The sequence below is a fragment of the Triturus cristatus genome, chromosome 8 (genome assembly GCF_964204655.1).
Source record: "Triturus cristatus chromosome 8, aTriCri1.1, whole genome shotgun sequence".
NCBI lineage: Eukaryota > Metazoa > Chordata > Amphibia > Caudata > Salamandridae > Triturus > Triturus cristatus.
Window position 1 is genome coordinate 284,691,296 of NC_140591.1, and position 15,170 is coordinate 284,706,465.

The window sequence follows — 15,170 nt, forward strand, 5'->3', positions numbered from 1 at the left end:
TTGCAATGCCTACGGTGGTGTTTGAGGAGGCACCACCACCATTGTAGGCATTAAAGACTGTCTGACGGGCTCCTTGAGCCCGTCGCATTAGTGTTGGATGGTCTTTCCGGTCCCCCGACCATCCGCCTGCCATCCTAATGTGATGGGCGATAAACACTATTACGATGTCCATGGTGGTCCCACCGTCAACGTAATCAGGCCCTTAGTAACAAAACATTTCTTTTTACATGAACTTACTGAAAGAAAATACTACAACTGCGAAAAGTGCTAACCTACCAAAAAACAATACCAATCACAATCCAGAAAAAGATATAAAAATAGTAAGTATATATAAATGATTACCCCAAAACCAATTAAAATAAAACCTAACAAACTCAACCTCTACAAACTACCAATAAATAAAGATTTCAATCAAAACTGACACAAATTTTACTTCCAAAAGAAAATAAAACACCCGCTCCGCATTACAACACTCCTAATGGACAAACTGCAAACAGTGTAAAACATCTAAGAAGAGCATACATGTAAATATAGATAATAAAGGCAGTTGCATAATTTAAAATGTAATTAACAAACATTCAAAAATTTGAATTATTTATATTATTACACTTCTATCAGACACAATGGCAGAAAGAGCAAAATATATAGCAAACCACAAAAGAAACCAATTACTAAGCCACATGGGCCACACCTACAACCAAGAAAGTACATCGACGGAAAATGTGAATTGGAAATGTACCAAATGTTTTTCAAATGCATGCTATGGGAGAGTAACTACAAAATATGATGTTGTAATTGAAGTAAGGGAACAGAACCAGCCTCCAAATATGACAAAAATAGAGGTAAGAGAGTTATTACAGGATATAAGAGAGGCAAGCACTAGAACCCAGGAGCCCATAACCAAAATCCCAAAATGTATACTCCCTAAAGTCCCTGAAATTATTTCAGGCTAATTACCACTTATAACCACTTTAAAACATTTAATTGCACAAACTAAAAAAGCCACCAGCAATATTCTTCCTGTCCATAGAATATACAAAGTTATAGAAATACCTGAAAACTTAAAAATTACACATAATGAGAAACCCTTTTTGTTATATGTCAACCTAAACAATGATGGACGAATCCTAATATTTTCTACAGCAGATAACTTACTAAAACTAAACCATTGTCAAACCTGGATGGGACCTTCAAATTGTGTCCCACACAATTCACTCAGATATACGCCATACATGGTAAATATTAAAACACATATATCACTTTTATAAATACCCCACTACCAAATAAACAAAGTAGCACTTATTGCAAACTCTTAAACCAAATGTATTATAAAGCAAATAACTATTCCATTCAAAAAAATATTCAGAAACTTTGAACAAGCCATGATTCAAACCATTTAAAAATTCTACCCTCATACAGTGATGCAAGGCTGTTACTACCATTTTAACCAAAGCATATGGAGACACCTCCCACAATCTGCCCTAAGGGTGGAATCTGCTACGGTCCACTTGCCTTTGAAATGAAAACAAATGATAGCACTAGTGATGTCCCTGTCACAGAGGTAGCTAACCACCACAATTTACTGATAGAAAGCCCTTTCTACCAACAAAACAAACACAGACTAAGGGCCTGATTTAGATCTTGGCGGATCGGGTCCCGCCATGACTTTTTCGGCCGTATTCTCGCCTCCGGCTTGGTGGTCTGTCCACCATATTTTGATGTTGGTGATTGCATAGATGAAAGACTGCTGTGCTTCCGCCCTCACCACCAGGAAATCCTGACCTCGTTGATGGCAGGATAAGCAAAAGTGGCTGTAGAAGGCCAATCACGATGTGCACTTCCACCAACACAATTGTGGCGGGGAATCTTCCACACCTGAGTTGGCTAAATGAAACGCATATAAGGCACAAACTCACCTTTACCCACCTTCCCACTTTCTGTACCGCCATAGATCCGATCCCAAATGTCCTGTCTCTGCTGCTGATGGTTGATCACAATGCAAATCAACACCATAGTCGCCGAAACCAAAGGTAACCTCTCCCTTTACCTGTTACCTTTTCACTTGGCTGTTCATATTTGTTGAGGACTTGCGCTTTTTTTAAATTACTCACACAAGCAATAGCATACCAATGTGCAATGCATATGTCTCTAACATTAGTGATGAAGAGATATAAAGTAACCCACCTGCTTAACCACATTGTGTTCACAGATTTGGTATCAGCTGCCTTCCAAAAAAGGACACTTGACAAAAAAGATATAAAATCAAAAATCAAAAACTCTCCAAACAGGTGTGTGTAAATAAAGTACGAAAACTGTCACAATAAAAACATGTGTATCATTGAATAGGTGCAATGAACATCATGTAGAAATTGCACTAGACAAGCTGTAACCCTCATGTGTAGACTACCTGTAAAATCAATGGCAGTCCCAAATTTGAAGCATTCTACATATTCAGCCATGCAACAATTCCCCTTGTGTGGTGAAAGTCATGTATTATATACAATTTCAAAGTGCACATTATATTAAAAGATACAATGCATATGTGTACATACTTATCAGTAATCAAGGTGAAACAAACACACCTGTAGTAAAATATCTTTAAATAATGTCTCAACATCTATTTGTTGGTGCAAGTGTCCATAACTATGTTGAATGGCTGCACCTAAATTCAAATGACCATCACATACCATGTGAACCAGGGTATGTACGTAACATAGTAGGCATTTAAAAAATATGAAGTAGTTCCTGCTATCATGCTAAAAAAAAAATTATTAGACATTTTACACTGAAACATTGCTAAGAATCAAACAACTGCAAATAAAATGAATGCCAGGGCAAGCGTGGTGAAAATAATTTTTTTGATTTATTCCCAATGAGATAAGTCTCTCAACTTGCTTTAATTAAGGCAAAACCCAGCCCAACTGGTATCCACAAAGTCCTGTGCACAGGTGTGCCGTGGCACTCAGCTTGCCACCAATTGCACTGACAGGGGATTCTCGATTCTCCCCAGTAAGGGGCATCTAGTGGGCAGGGCAGGCACCTCAAAGATGTTACTTCGGAGGGGGGTCAATCAATCAATCAATCATGGATTTGTTAAGCGTGACTACTCACCCGTAAGGGTCTCAAGGCGCTGGGGGGGTGGGAGGTACAAGGTCCTGTCCATCAAGGAGGAGGTCTATCGAAGAGCCATGTTTTGAGGTCCCTCGTGAAGTTGGGGAGTGATGTTTAAATATAAACTTTTTATAAAAATACATTTACTAAACTTTTACAATATTAATTTTATTTTGGATGGAGGGGCGTGGCCTGGTGCCAATGTAGAGGGTCGAGGATTCCAGAGCTCCTCTGTGGCCTCCCTCTGTTGACACTGATCCTGAGGATTCCCGGGGCCCCTTACCCCCAGAATGATGGGGAATGCTTGGTGAGCCGGTGGGTGCTCCCTTGAGGCTGGGGGCCTGCTGGCGACGGAAAGCGGCTTCCTTCTTTCTCCTGCCGCGCGACTGGCAGCGGCGCCGCAAGATGGCGGCGGAGCCTGGCCGCTGAGAGCGCCGTGACCCGTTGCTCTCTGGGGGCCAGACTTTGCCCTGGGAAGCGCTGGGGGCGTAGGAGTGAGTCCTGACGTGGAGGCTGGTGGCTGATGACGGCAGAGCTGGCCCAGCGGCGATTGCTACGGGTGAGGCACCGCGATCAATGGCTGATACCTGGCCCTAAGATGGCGGCCCAGTGACAGCCGGGAGAGGAGACCTGCGCGACGCGGTGACTGCGGTGAGGGCGCTGCTAGTGGGCCGGCGGAGCGGGCCTGATGCCTGCCTCCCGCTTTGCTTTACTCTGCTGTGCTGGTGGCCCCTTTCAGGTGTGGGGGGCACGGCGGACTGGAGGTGACGAGAACCGGCTGGCGGCGAGAGGATCCCCTTTCTGGAAGTGGGCCTTGCTGCTGGTGGCGGAGCTTGGCCATGGGCCCACCGGAGCTGCTGGTGCCTGGGGTCTTGCTGTCCCCATTGACTGCCTCTACTCCTTGCCCCTGTGGAGCACTGGACTGCCTGGTGGTACGTGTGGGGTCACTGTGGGGGTGCTAGTGGAGACGGCGGGCGCTGGAGGAGTGGCAGGGTACTTCGAGCCTGCGGCCTGTGGATTGGAGGCACCTTCCCCGGGGCGGCTGTGACCAGGGGGGCTGCGCGTGGGCCGTTGGCTCCCCGTAGAGAGCGCCGCTGTGCTGCAGGGGGTTGAGGAGGAGTGGAGATCTGGGGAGCGCTGACAGACTACTGATTGCTGCCTGTGAAGTGCGGGCTGTGTGGAGTACACCGGTTCACCCTTATAGTGGTGACTGGGGGGTACGGGGCCCTGCCCCTGGATGCTTCTGGACTGCTGGTGCCACGGTAGCTGGCCTCCATACTTTAAAAAAAATACAAGTACAGCAACAAACCTGCATTTTGAAACCAAGGAAAATCATGAAAACTCCTTGCAGCAGGATTCATTGGGTACTACATCATTAAATGATGAAAAGATAAACATCACACAGAAGGGACGAGATAATTTACAAAATACGAAAAAAGTCACAACCAAAAGCTGTGATTGTGAGAAGTTGGCCTGGTATATGCTGTCCACTAATTATAGTGGGCACCCTGTACCAGTCCAAACAATCCCTTATTGGTTATTAGTTAAAGACAACCTTTATTGAAAGCTATCCTAGTTGTAGCTATGGAGAGCAGCCTTCAGGCTAAGTCTTGAAGGAATGTAAAGCAGCGTGTTTTATCAGTCTATAATCTCTTGAGTGCCTAAATGAAAGATAACCACACCAGGTATATACATAAAATATATGTATTTATTTCTAAACACACCCTCCTAGTCTCTTTATGAAACTAGAGGTCAAAACACATAAGTTACACTTCAAATATGACAGTAATAAGCACAAATATACGTCAGGCCCTAGGGGCGAGCCAAACCATATACTAAAATAGTGGTATAAGAACCATGACTTAACTAGACACAAGGCCTAGAGCCTGTAGAATTGCTGGTACCCCAAGGAACCACCCAAGGTAGTGAAACAGGAGACCCACGGAGGCCGTGTGCAGTGTGAGAACACAGCCGCGAGCTCCTGTTAGCTTCTATGGGGAAAGTCGCGGTTAGATTTTTAAAGATTAGGGACACTTAAAAATGAGTCAGGACCAAACCCTTTGGGACATAGGGAGTTCTAGGGCCAACACCCACGGGAGCACCGGAGTACTCGTGTTACCTCACCCAGGGAAGCCGGGTGCATAGGTGTCAAATGGTGTCAATGGGAGCTGGGAAAGAAGTGCTGCTGCCGGGAAGATGCGAAGTGTCTGAAGAGATCCAAGCTTGGATTGAAGTCGAGAAGAACCTGAAAGCAGAGGGGACAGAGTCTGGGTCACTAGCCAGTGACCAGGAAGGCGATGGACAGATGCCCACCGATGTCAGGCGATTTCAGGTGAAGGAAGTGAAGCTTGACTCTTCAACCACGAGGATCAGGAGGCATCGAGGATGACCAGGAGCTGGATTCGAGCTGTCCCACAAAGGCTGTCGAGTGCTGCATTGTCGGTGCCCAGATTGGACACAACAAGCCTTGGTAACAGCAATCCATGCAGAAAAGAGAAAGATGCTTCGGTGCAGACCAGCAAGGTCTGTGGGACTCACCACTTGGTAGGGAGTTGGGACACGTCTGGAGCAATCAGAGAAGCTCATGGAAAATCAAAGTTACCCCCTCAGGGATTCACCAGTTGATGGACCAGGGATTGCAATGGGACCTCAAGACGAAACACAAAATGGCGGTCCACTGGTCACTTGGGGTGACTAGGCCAACAATCTTCGGTGGATTATGTGCTCGAGGTACGGGCTACAAGTCAACCCAAGCACGACTTCAAGAGACGTCGAGAAGTCAATGCACTTGCAAAAGTGCACGGTGACCAGGAATTCTGGTACCACGCTACCCACGAGGGCTGCGGGTCTCAGCTTTACTGGGGACTCGGATCAGCCTCTAAGATGTCTGGAAATCTTCTTCCTGGGCTGCAAATACTTCGGAGGCCGGCGGGAGCTTCGGAGATGCAGACCGGCAAAATGCTTCGATGGTGCCTGCCAAGCAGGGAAGACACTCCTTGACCCCAAGGGAGATTTCTTCAGTCCTCTAGTATTGAGTAGAGCGTCGAAGTTCCAGGATTCACCATCAGAGTTTCATCCAGGGATATCTAAAGTTCTGGTTACAGAGGTTCCTTACTTATACCTAAGGAAGGGGTTGGACTAGCTCTGGGGACTCAGCTATGGGAGGGTTTGGAAAGAGGGGTGGTTACACCCATTTCCTTTGTTCAGTTTCACGCTAGAGCAGGGGCTGGAAGCCCCGGAACCGGTTTGAGCTGGACTATGCACAGGGACACCAAATGTACCCCCAGTGTAGGACTTCAAAGCACTCAGAGAGTGCTCCCACCCAGCCCCAATACACATAAGCCTGTCTGGGAGGTGGTTACACCTCCCTGTGACAGGGAACCTATTGTCCAGGCCTCCCCTGCCGGAGTTCCGGTCAGCAGCAGGAGGCTAGACCCGTGTCTGTGGCTGCAGCATCCATTTTGTGATGCCAGGGCTCTTTTAGATTTCTACCGGGTATACCAGTACTGTCATGTCTCTCCCTCTAGAGCAGTGGGATCATACTCCCACACCAGTTATTGGTGCTGGGGTATGATTCCAAGATGTTTGACACCAAACACGACATGTTTCCGTGCAGCCAGTCCAAAGTTAGCATTTACCGTTGGGTTATAATGCACTTAAGAGTATATGGTCAGGCTGCACCACTGACAAGAGAAGAGATTCCAAAGGCTGCAGAGGGGCTCAGCTCATGCCTGGGCACCCTCTCACATATAACCAAGCACCCTGCCTTCAGGATTGTTAAGGCCTGCCATAGGGGTGACTGATAGGTTACTATGTGCAGTGATAGGTGAGGTGTAGTGAACCTATACCTCAGTAAGGGGTGCATGCACCACCTTACCCAGGCTTCAGTAGCATACCTGTGGTGTCATTTTGCATGGCTTCCCAGGGGTGGCATAATACATACTTCAGCCCCTGGTAGGCCTCTGGGGTACCTATGCCCTGGGTACATAGTATACAATATACTAGGGACTCACAGGGGTACCCCAGAATCCAATCTGGAGTGTATCTAAAGTACATGCAATCAATTTAGAGAGAAAGCAGCTAGGCTGAGGCCCTGAATAGCAGGGTCCCAGCCAGACTAAAGTCGTAAAACAGTGAAACACCAGCAAAAAGTGGGGGTAAACATGTGAAGAAGATCCTACTCTCCTACAGTTATCTGGGAAAAAGAAATATTCTGTGCAAAATGCACAGGGTGTAGAGAGAGAAAGGAACATCTCTCTAGTAAAACAGGAAAAGCCATACTTCAATACAATTATGACTAACATCAATACTAATAAGGAAGGAAGCAGCAATCGTAATAAATATATTCGAGATCCTCAAACATCTGGGCAACCAACAACCTTAAAAAGTAACAATCAGAATAAAAACTCACGTGAACTGGCCTGACAGAGACACCTCCAAACTAGTAATGAACAAAATGGACAGATAATAATGAAAGTTAATCTACAAAAGAATAATGGGTCACCCAAAAAACACAAGGGAAGTTGAAAAGCAATCCCCATCTCAATTATTACTACCTACAATATACTCAGATCGAACAGAGAGTATGAACAATCAGAATATACCTCGAGTTCACTTTACAGGCTCAACAGGAACTCCTCAACAGAGGAAATATAGTGAGATGACTCATGAAAGTGCCTACGTTGAAACATGTCACTTTTGCAGACTTGCTATCAATTAAATGTATTCTTCAGGAGGACAAGAAACAAATGAGAAATACTCTCTCCTCTTGGCAAACTGAGGAGATCACTTCACTAATTATGAATGCTGGTCAACAGTTCAAAGCAGGGGCATAACCCTCTCAAAACCACCATAGCTACGCCATCCTTCACCCTTGTCAATGCCACTCAGGAGACTAAGCTCTGGTCCAGGAAATATTCCAGTGTGCTTGGTACTACAACGTAGATGGGAGTGGTTGAACAAGCTAAGAGTAAACACCTGAAGGAACAGGGTGAAAATGAACAGCATAGGATTGCATTACCACTAAGGGACTTATTTCGATGTTGTTGCGGAAACGGGAACGACCAATGGTCGCCGGTCCCAACCGTCTAATCACGATGTGACCGCACATGGTGCGGTCGCATACTCCTATTCCTCTATGGCAGCCTGTGTTACGGCAGTAAACCGACCAAAACACAAGATCTCATAGAGGAATGGGAGTCTGTGTTCATCCGTTCACCTCATGGCAGGCACCTTAACGTACCTTCCATGGGGTGCAGGGATCAACAAGGGGGCACCTATGGTGACCCCTCGGCCTCCAACTGGAGGCCAAAAACAGAAGAGGGCCCTGTTAGGGGCCCCCAAACATGCTTTCTGACAGGGTTTCCCTGTCGGAAAGGCCGTCATGGAAACCCTGCTGGAGACCGTGCATCGTAATCCAGAAGGCGGAAAAGCCTTCCATTTGGATTACGGGCCGGTCTCCGACTGGCAGACGGGCTCCTGGAGCCCGTCAGAAGCCAGCCTGAATGACCAGCTGGTTTCAATTCCATTGTATTGTAATCAACCAGTCGGAATTGAATCCGGCGATCTTGGACATAAGGCCTCCGACCTAAGGTGGGAGGTTTTATGAGCGAGGTCGTAATTGGGCCCTTAATTCCTCTAGAAGTGAATGACTCAGCAAACAAAAAACTAGTAATCCTAATGACGCCACATTAAAGCTTTTATCCTGGAATATTGCTGGGGCAAACCGGTAAATACAGGATAATGCCCACCAACAAACTGGGGCAAGTATGAGATCATTGTGCTTCAAGAAACTTGGCTAATCGACACAAAGCCGTTGGCGGGCTACACCCCTCACCATGTAAAAGTCACGAGAACACATCGTTTCGGGAGGCCAAAAGGTGGTGTTGCAGTATATGTATCCACAGCACTGAACATCAAGTCAGAACAACTGCCCTGCTCCACAACAGAGGTACAAATAATCAAACTGGATGAGTGGCCTAACAATCCAAAAACAACAATAATACTGATAAATGTATTTATGCACCCAAACACATAAAAAAAGATTACATTATCTAATAAGTTACTTACGACTATAACGGAAATAAGGCTTGAGAAACCAACAGGAGAAAATATGGTAACAGGAGACTTTAACTCCAATTAAATTCACACCCCAGAGGAAGATGAGTATTTAACAACACAAAATGCGACTTGGTCAGTATTACCTCAATCAAGCTCAGTATCAAAGAGAACAAATCTCAACAGGCAAAAGCTAGTCATGGCCTGAGCACACCTAGACCTGAGAGTGATAAATGGTAGATCCCAAGATGATAGACAACTGAGATCACTTACCATTGTCCAAACTCGCAGTCAACAATAGATTACACAATTCTTATGTTACTTCTATTGGAGCACATGAAGAAATATGTTATTAATTATACCACCAGAAGTAATCACTCGTACCAACATTTGGAACTGAGTCTAAGCCCCCAAGGCATGCACCAATCCCTGTTGAAATGGGGCAGTGAACAACAACTACTTTGAAATGCATACAATGGTTGACTGATACTCTCCCTGAATTAGTGAAGCTGGCCAAGCGATAATTGAGACCAGTATCACTATAACTGCAAGTCACGCAGAGAGCTGGATGAGTCGATACGACCGGATTCGAACGTGGAGAGACCAGGCTCATACAAGGCGCAACGCAGTCTTGTTTACGCGCTGCTAAACACAGCGCGTGACTACTTTTTAATATACTGACATGACACTAAAGCATTGTGTATGTCAGATGTAAAATAACAAACACACGTACTAGGAAGGATATCTTACCTATATCTTTCACCTTGACCAGATTCAGGCAGGATTATTTGAACAGAAAGGAAGAATTGTTCTTAGCAAAGTGCAGAGATACAGCCCTGAGGAAGTCGCGGGTGTTATACTCAGAGCGACGAAATACGTGTTGGCGGGAACTACTGGAATGAACAATAAAAGAACAAGTTTAGTTTAGTTTAGTTTAGTTTATAGTTTATAAAGCGCATGAATCACCCCCGCAGGGGTCTCTCAGCGCTGGACACCGAGTGCAAAAGGAGGTAAAGTATGGTCATTCTGAGAAGAGAGTGGTCTTAAGAGCCTTTCTAAAACCGAGATAGTCGGAACATTGTCTGAGAGGGAGAGGCAATTGATTCCATACCGCAGGAGCTTGGTAGGAAAAAGATCTTCCTCCCAAACGTATTCTCTTAATCCTCGGAACAAGAAGCAACGCTTTGGATCCAGACCTCAAATCACGGTTTGGAATATACCTATGGAGCCTATCAGTCAGGTAGAGCGGACCGGGACCCCACAGTGCTTTGTGGGTCAAGCAGCAAAGTTTGAACTTCACACGCTTCCTCACTGGCAGCCAGTGTAATTGCTGGAGTAGCGGAATAGAAGCAGATCTGCTAGGAGCTTTCATAACCAGTCGTGCAGCGGTGTTTTGTACCACTTGCAGACGGTTAAGAGCAGAATCATTGGCAGCAACCAGTAATGCATTACAATAATCCAGCCTGTCTAACATCTACTGATACTGCGTTTTGTGAAAAATTGATGCACTATTGAAGATGTGTATTAGGATTTTGTGCATGTTTGTGTGCTAGGGCTTGGTAGTACTGATAAAAAGATCCCTTTGTGGATCCATATAGCGGGGTGGTGGATGATTACCCCTTCCCTATGCACCATTCTAACATAAATAGAATATAAAATTCTGACCGTTACAAGAGAAGCGCCATTGCCACTTAGAACATTATCATCCTCCCGAGAACTAAGATGCATTTTGTACAAAGTTCCTATTTGACGCAAACAAAACAAACACCAGAGATTTCTGGGAAACAATAAATGGGATTACAAGAGCTCCAACTCAACTCAAGCGTAACGGAAGCAGGCTGGGCAAACTGCTTAAGCAAAACTTTTACCCATAAGCTCATCCACAGTTAATATAGAGTTTAGCAATAGCAATAAAGAACTATATAATAAGACAACAGCTGATTCAACTCTTAGAACAACAGACATAAGTAACCTGTACACAGCTTCGGGTAGCCCAGTAGGGCAGGCTACTCAATACTATTAACTGTAGATGATTACAAATGTAATAATGTCAGGATGAAGGGATGAGGCCCCTGTGCCAAATGGAATTCCGCAGGCTATCTTTAAATATGATCCAGACTACTGGACAAGCCTACTGTTGGAGTTGTACAATGAGGTGGGAAGATTGGACACAATCTCAAAGGAACTCAGTAATAAACCCGTTATATAAGGGTAGTGAGTGGTCGGACCCGGCTAACCACAAGATAATTCCACTCAATCAACAGGATTTCACAGAGGGTCGAGCACAACAACAAACATCCTAACCTTTGCATACATAGCAGATAATTGTAAGCATTCTTGGAAAAATCTACAATTATGTTTTATAGATTTTAAAGTGGCTTTTGACCATGTAGACTGAGGCCTGCTGTGGAGCAAACTAAGGAAGTGGGGCCTTCTAGAGAGAATCCTTCGAGCCATAATGCAGTTGTACACGGATACGTGGATTTGTGTCCAAATAGCTGATGGAACCAAACTATCAATGAAAATCCACACAGAGGTAGACCTCAAACAACGCTGTGTTCTAGCACCTCACTTAGTCAACCTGTATATGGCTGATCTCTCCATCAAGATTAGATCAGGTAAACTCCCAACCTCCACGTTTGGGTTCCCTATGCGTAACACATCTCTCTTATGCAGATGACATAGTCCTGCTTAGCCAAAAAAGAATTGGCCTTCAAAGAGCACTTAAGTTAGCAGTTTTCATCAAGACCAACGCGCTACAAATTAACATGACCCGGGCCACAATTCCCAATCAATCTTGGTAAAACAAGTCTAGAAAGTAGTCAGTAAATACAAGTATTTTGAACTGTACATAGACAATCGATTGAACTTTCAATTTTACAAACACTATGTTGCTAGGAAAGGAAACAGCTTAATGGATGCTTTCTGTACTCTCTCAAAAAAATTGAATGGTCCATCCTTCAAGCCACTGATGGCAGTCATAGTAGCAAAACTATTGCCAACAATGGCTTGCACAGTAAAGACGCAACACTCCTGGATAATCTCCAAACAGAAGCATACAAAAGAGTATTTTGTCTGCCACAGAATTCCTCCACGTCTCGAGTTCGTTTGGAATTTGATCTCACACAACAAGCGATAGGGAGAAGATATACCAGAATAAAAACATGGTACAAAATAAAGACAAATCGATCGAGCTTATTAAATGATGCCTGGTGAAGGGCCCAGGAAGAGAACCCCACTCCACCTACAGTGAATATTTGAGATCTATCCTTGAAGATACAAATACAGCGGATGTGTGGAGTCAGAATTATTCCTTCCCGGTTTTTTGTCAGTTAATAAACAAAGCAGGCATGGCACTCACTAGTAGAAGAATAAAACAAACAAGCCAAGCGGGCACATGCCTGGATGGTCCTTCAATCCTATTCCATATTGAAATTGGCTGCATATTTCAACACAACATTTTCTCTACATCTAAAAAGAAAGCTAACTGCCACTTGGTTTGGGTGGTTGCGAACTCTGGCCGAACAACCATCTTGGAAATATTGCGGTCCCAGGACATGTAGTCTATGTGGTGCAGACTATTCATGGGATTTGTAAATGTACCTTTTAACAATCTATTCAGGTTTTAATTTTGAAAAAAGCTTTTATCACTAGAGGCATTTGATCTTGTAGAACAGCCATAATTAATGCTCTTGACCCAACTCATCAATTGTGAAGCGATGACATTTTTGATGTTTTAGGAAAAAGTAATAAGGTCTGAGGAATTATACAGCATTCCCTGATGAATGATTTTTACTTGTGTTCTATTAAATATAACGAGTCACTATCTATTTTTAACCTACTGTATTATTTGGTCACTGTGGGTGAGGTCTTTATTATAAATTAAATCTTACTGCTTGGATCATAACGGCATTGTAGCACTTTAGGGCAATTGACGGCACATGTGCCCACTGTAATCAAAAGTGATAAGTTATTATGCATTATTAATAACTTGTCAAAATTGATATCCATAATGTTTTAGGTAACATCATTAACGTTTTGTTTGGAACGTTATGTCTTTTATTAACTTAAACAATAAAGTAAAGTCTTGTAGTCTTGCACTTAAGTAGCCCTTTAAACATGGCTCAGGCCTACCATTGCAGAGGTTTTGTATGCAGTCATAGGGCCCCATTACGATACCGGGCAGACTTTGTCTGCCCGCCACCGTAACAGAAAACAGGACCGACCGCCAGAGGTGCGGCGGTCCCGCGAGGCCAATTAGGATGCGACCGCCACCCTGGCGGTCGCATCCAGCATCTTTAACATTGCGGCAGACGGTGCTGTAAGCAGCACTCGCCGCAATGTTAAAGTGGCATGTTGTGCATTGCCATGCACAACGTGAGAGGCACCGCACGGTGCCTGCCACCTTCTGAGTGGCAATGAAGGTATCCCCCAAGAGCATCCCGCACCCCCCCAGGGGCCCGCAACGGGCCCCCAAAGTGATTTGCCATATGCCTTTCCATGGCGGAGTCTCCGCCATGGAAAGGCATACCCACCGCAAGCATCATAATATGGATTGCGGTGCCTTCAAGGCACCGCCACCATATTGTGGGCCTTTTCCGCCTGGCCGGCAATCGTGCGGATTGCCAATAGGCAGAAAAGCGGCGGACGGTCTTTCCATCCGCAGTGGTACCCCCCACCATGGTAATATGGTGGGGGGTAAATGTAGTTGTGATGGCGGGCGGATCGCCACCGCCGGCAGGGCAGTGGCAATCCGCCCGCCATCATAATAGGCCCCTAAAACTATCATTTCGACCTGGCAAAATAAACCTTTTGCCAGACCCATACCTTCCTTTTTAAAACATATGTCACCCCTAGAGAAGTCCCTGGGAAACCCAGGGAACGGGGTGCAATGGATAGAAAAAGCAAGACATATCCTTTAACCTTTACATGTCCTGGTAGTGAAAAACTCTTAAACTTGTTTTTCACTACTGCAAGGCTACATCTTATTACATTTTATAAGTGTAGTTTCCAAATGGGAAGACATAACTAGTTCACATTTGGTGTCTCTGGAATCCTAATTTAAAAATCCAAATTTATGGTATAGTCGGATTTTATATTCTTATTCTGAAAATGCCACTTTTAGAAAAATGACATTTTCTTGCCTTTGCCATTTAGAGACTGCAGCCTATCTCTGGTCACCTGACTGGGTGTAGTTGGCAGTTGGGCTTTGAGTATTCCTTCTAGACAGCGACACACAATGGGAGCTTAGGTGTGACTGAGTTGGACATCACTGAGAGGATAGGAAAGAGGAGCTGGGTCCAACGTCACTTACACCTGAATAGGCCGTGTCCTGTCCCCACACAAAGGGCTGCATACCCCCTCTAGTTAGTCTGGAGCCAAGGCAAGGAAGGCAAGGCATCTGTGCACTTCAAATGCATGCCACTAGAGGCATCTCCCCATTTCAAAAGCAGAACTGTGTATAAAAGAACCTCAGACCGCAACTCTTCAGTACACATCTGGAGCTGTGAATACTCTGCCAGGAAGAAGGACCACTGTGCTGCTGAAGGACTGCCAGTCTGCTGGACTGCACTTTGCTGATCTGCTTTACTGTGCTGATCTGCTTCCCACTGCCCTCTTGCCTGGATGAGAAGGACTGGACCCGCATCTCTTGAACCAATAACCTAGAGTGACTGCAAAGCTAGTTGGCTAGCCTCCTGATTTGAAGCCTCAGGGACATAACAGGCATCCAACCTGAATCTGGACTCTGCCATCTGTGAGTCTACCCTGCCAAGTGGTTCCACCAGTGGCGGCTGGCAAGTACACCGATTGGATGGACAGGCAAATGGGTGGGGGCATAAAATAAATACACAGCTACATAAATACAAGAAAAAAATATTTTTTAAAACATGTCCCGGCTTGCGCAGACATGTTCACCTCGCTCCAGTCCTCTTCTTTTCGGACATCACGTCCAGGGCCCCAGCTAACCTACTTAACCAATCCTGGTACTGCACTCAGCATGA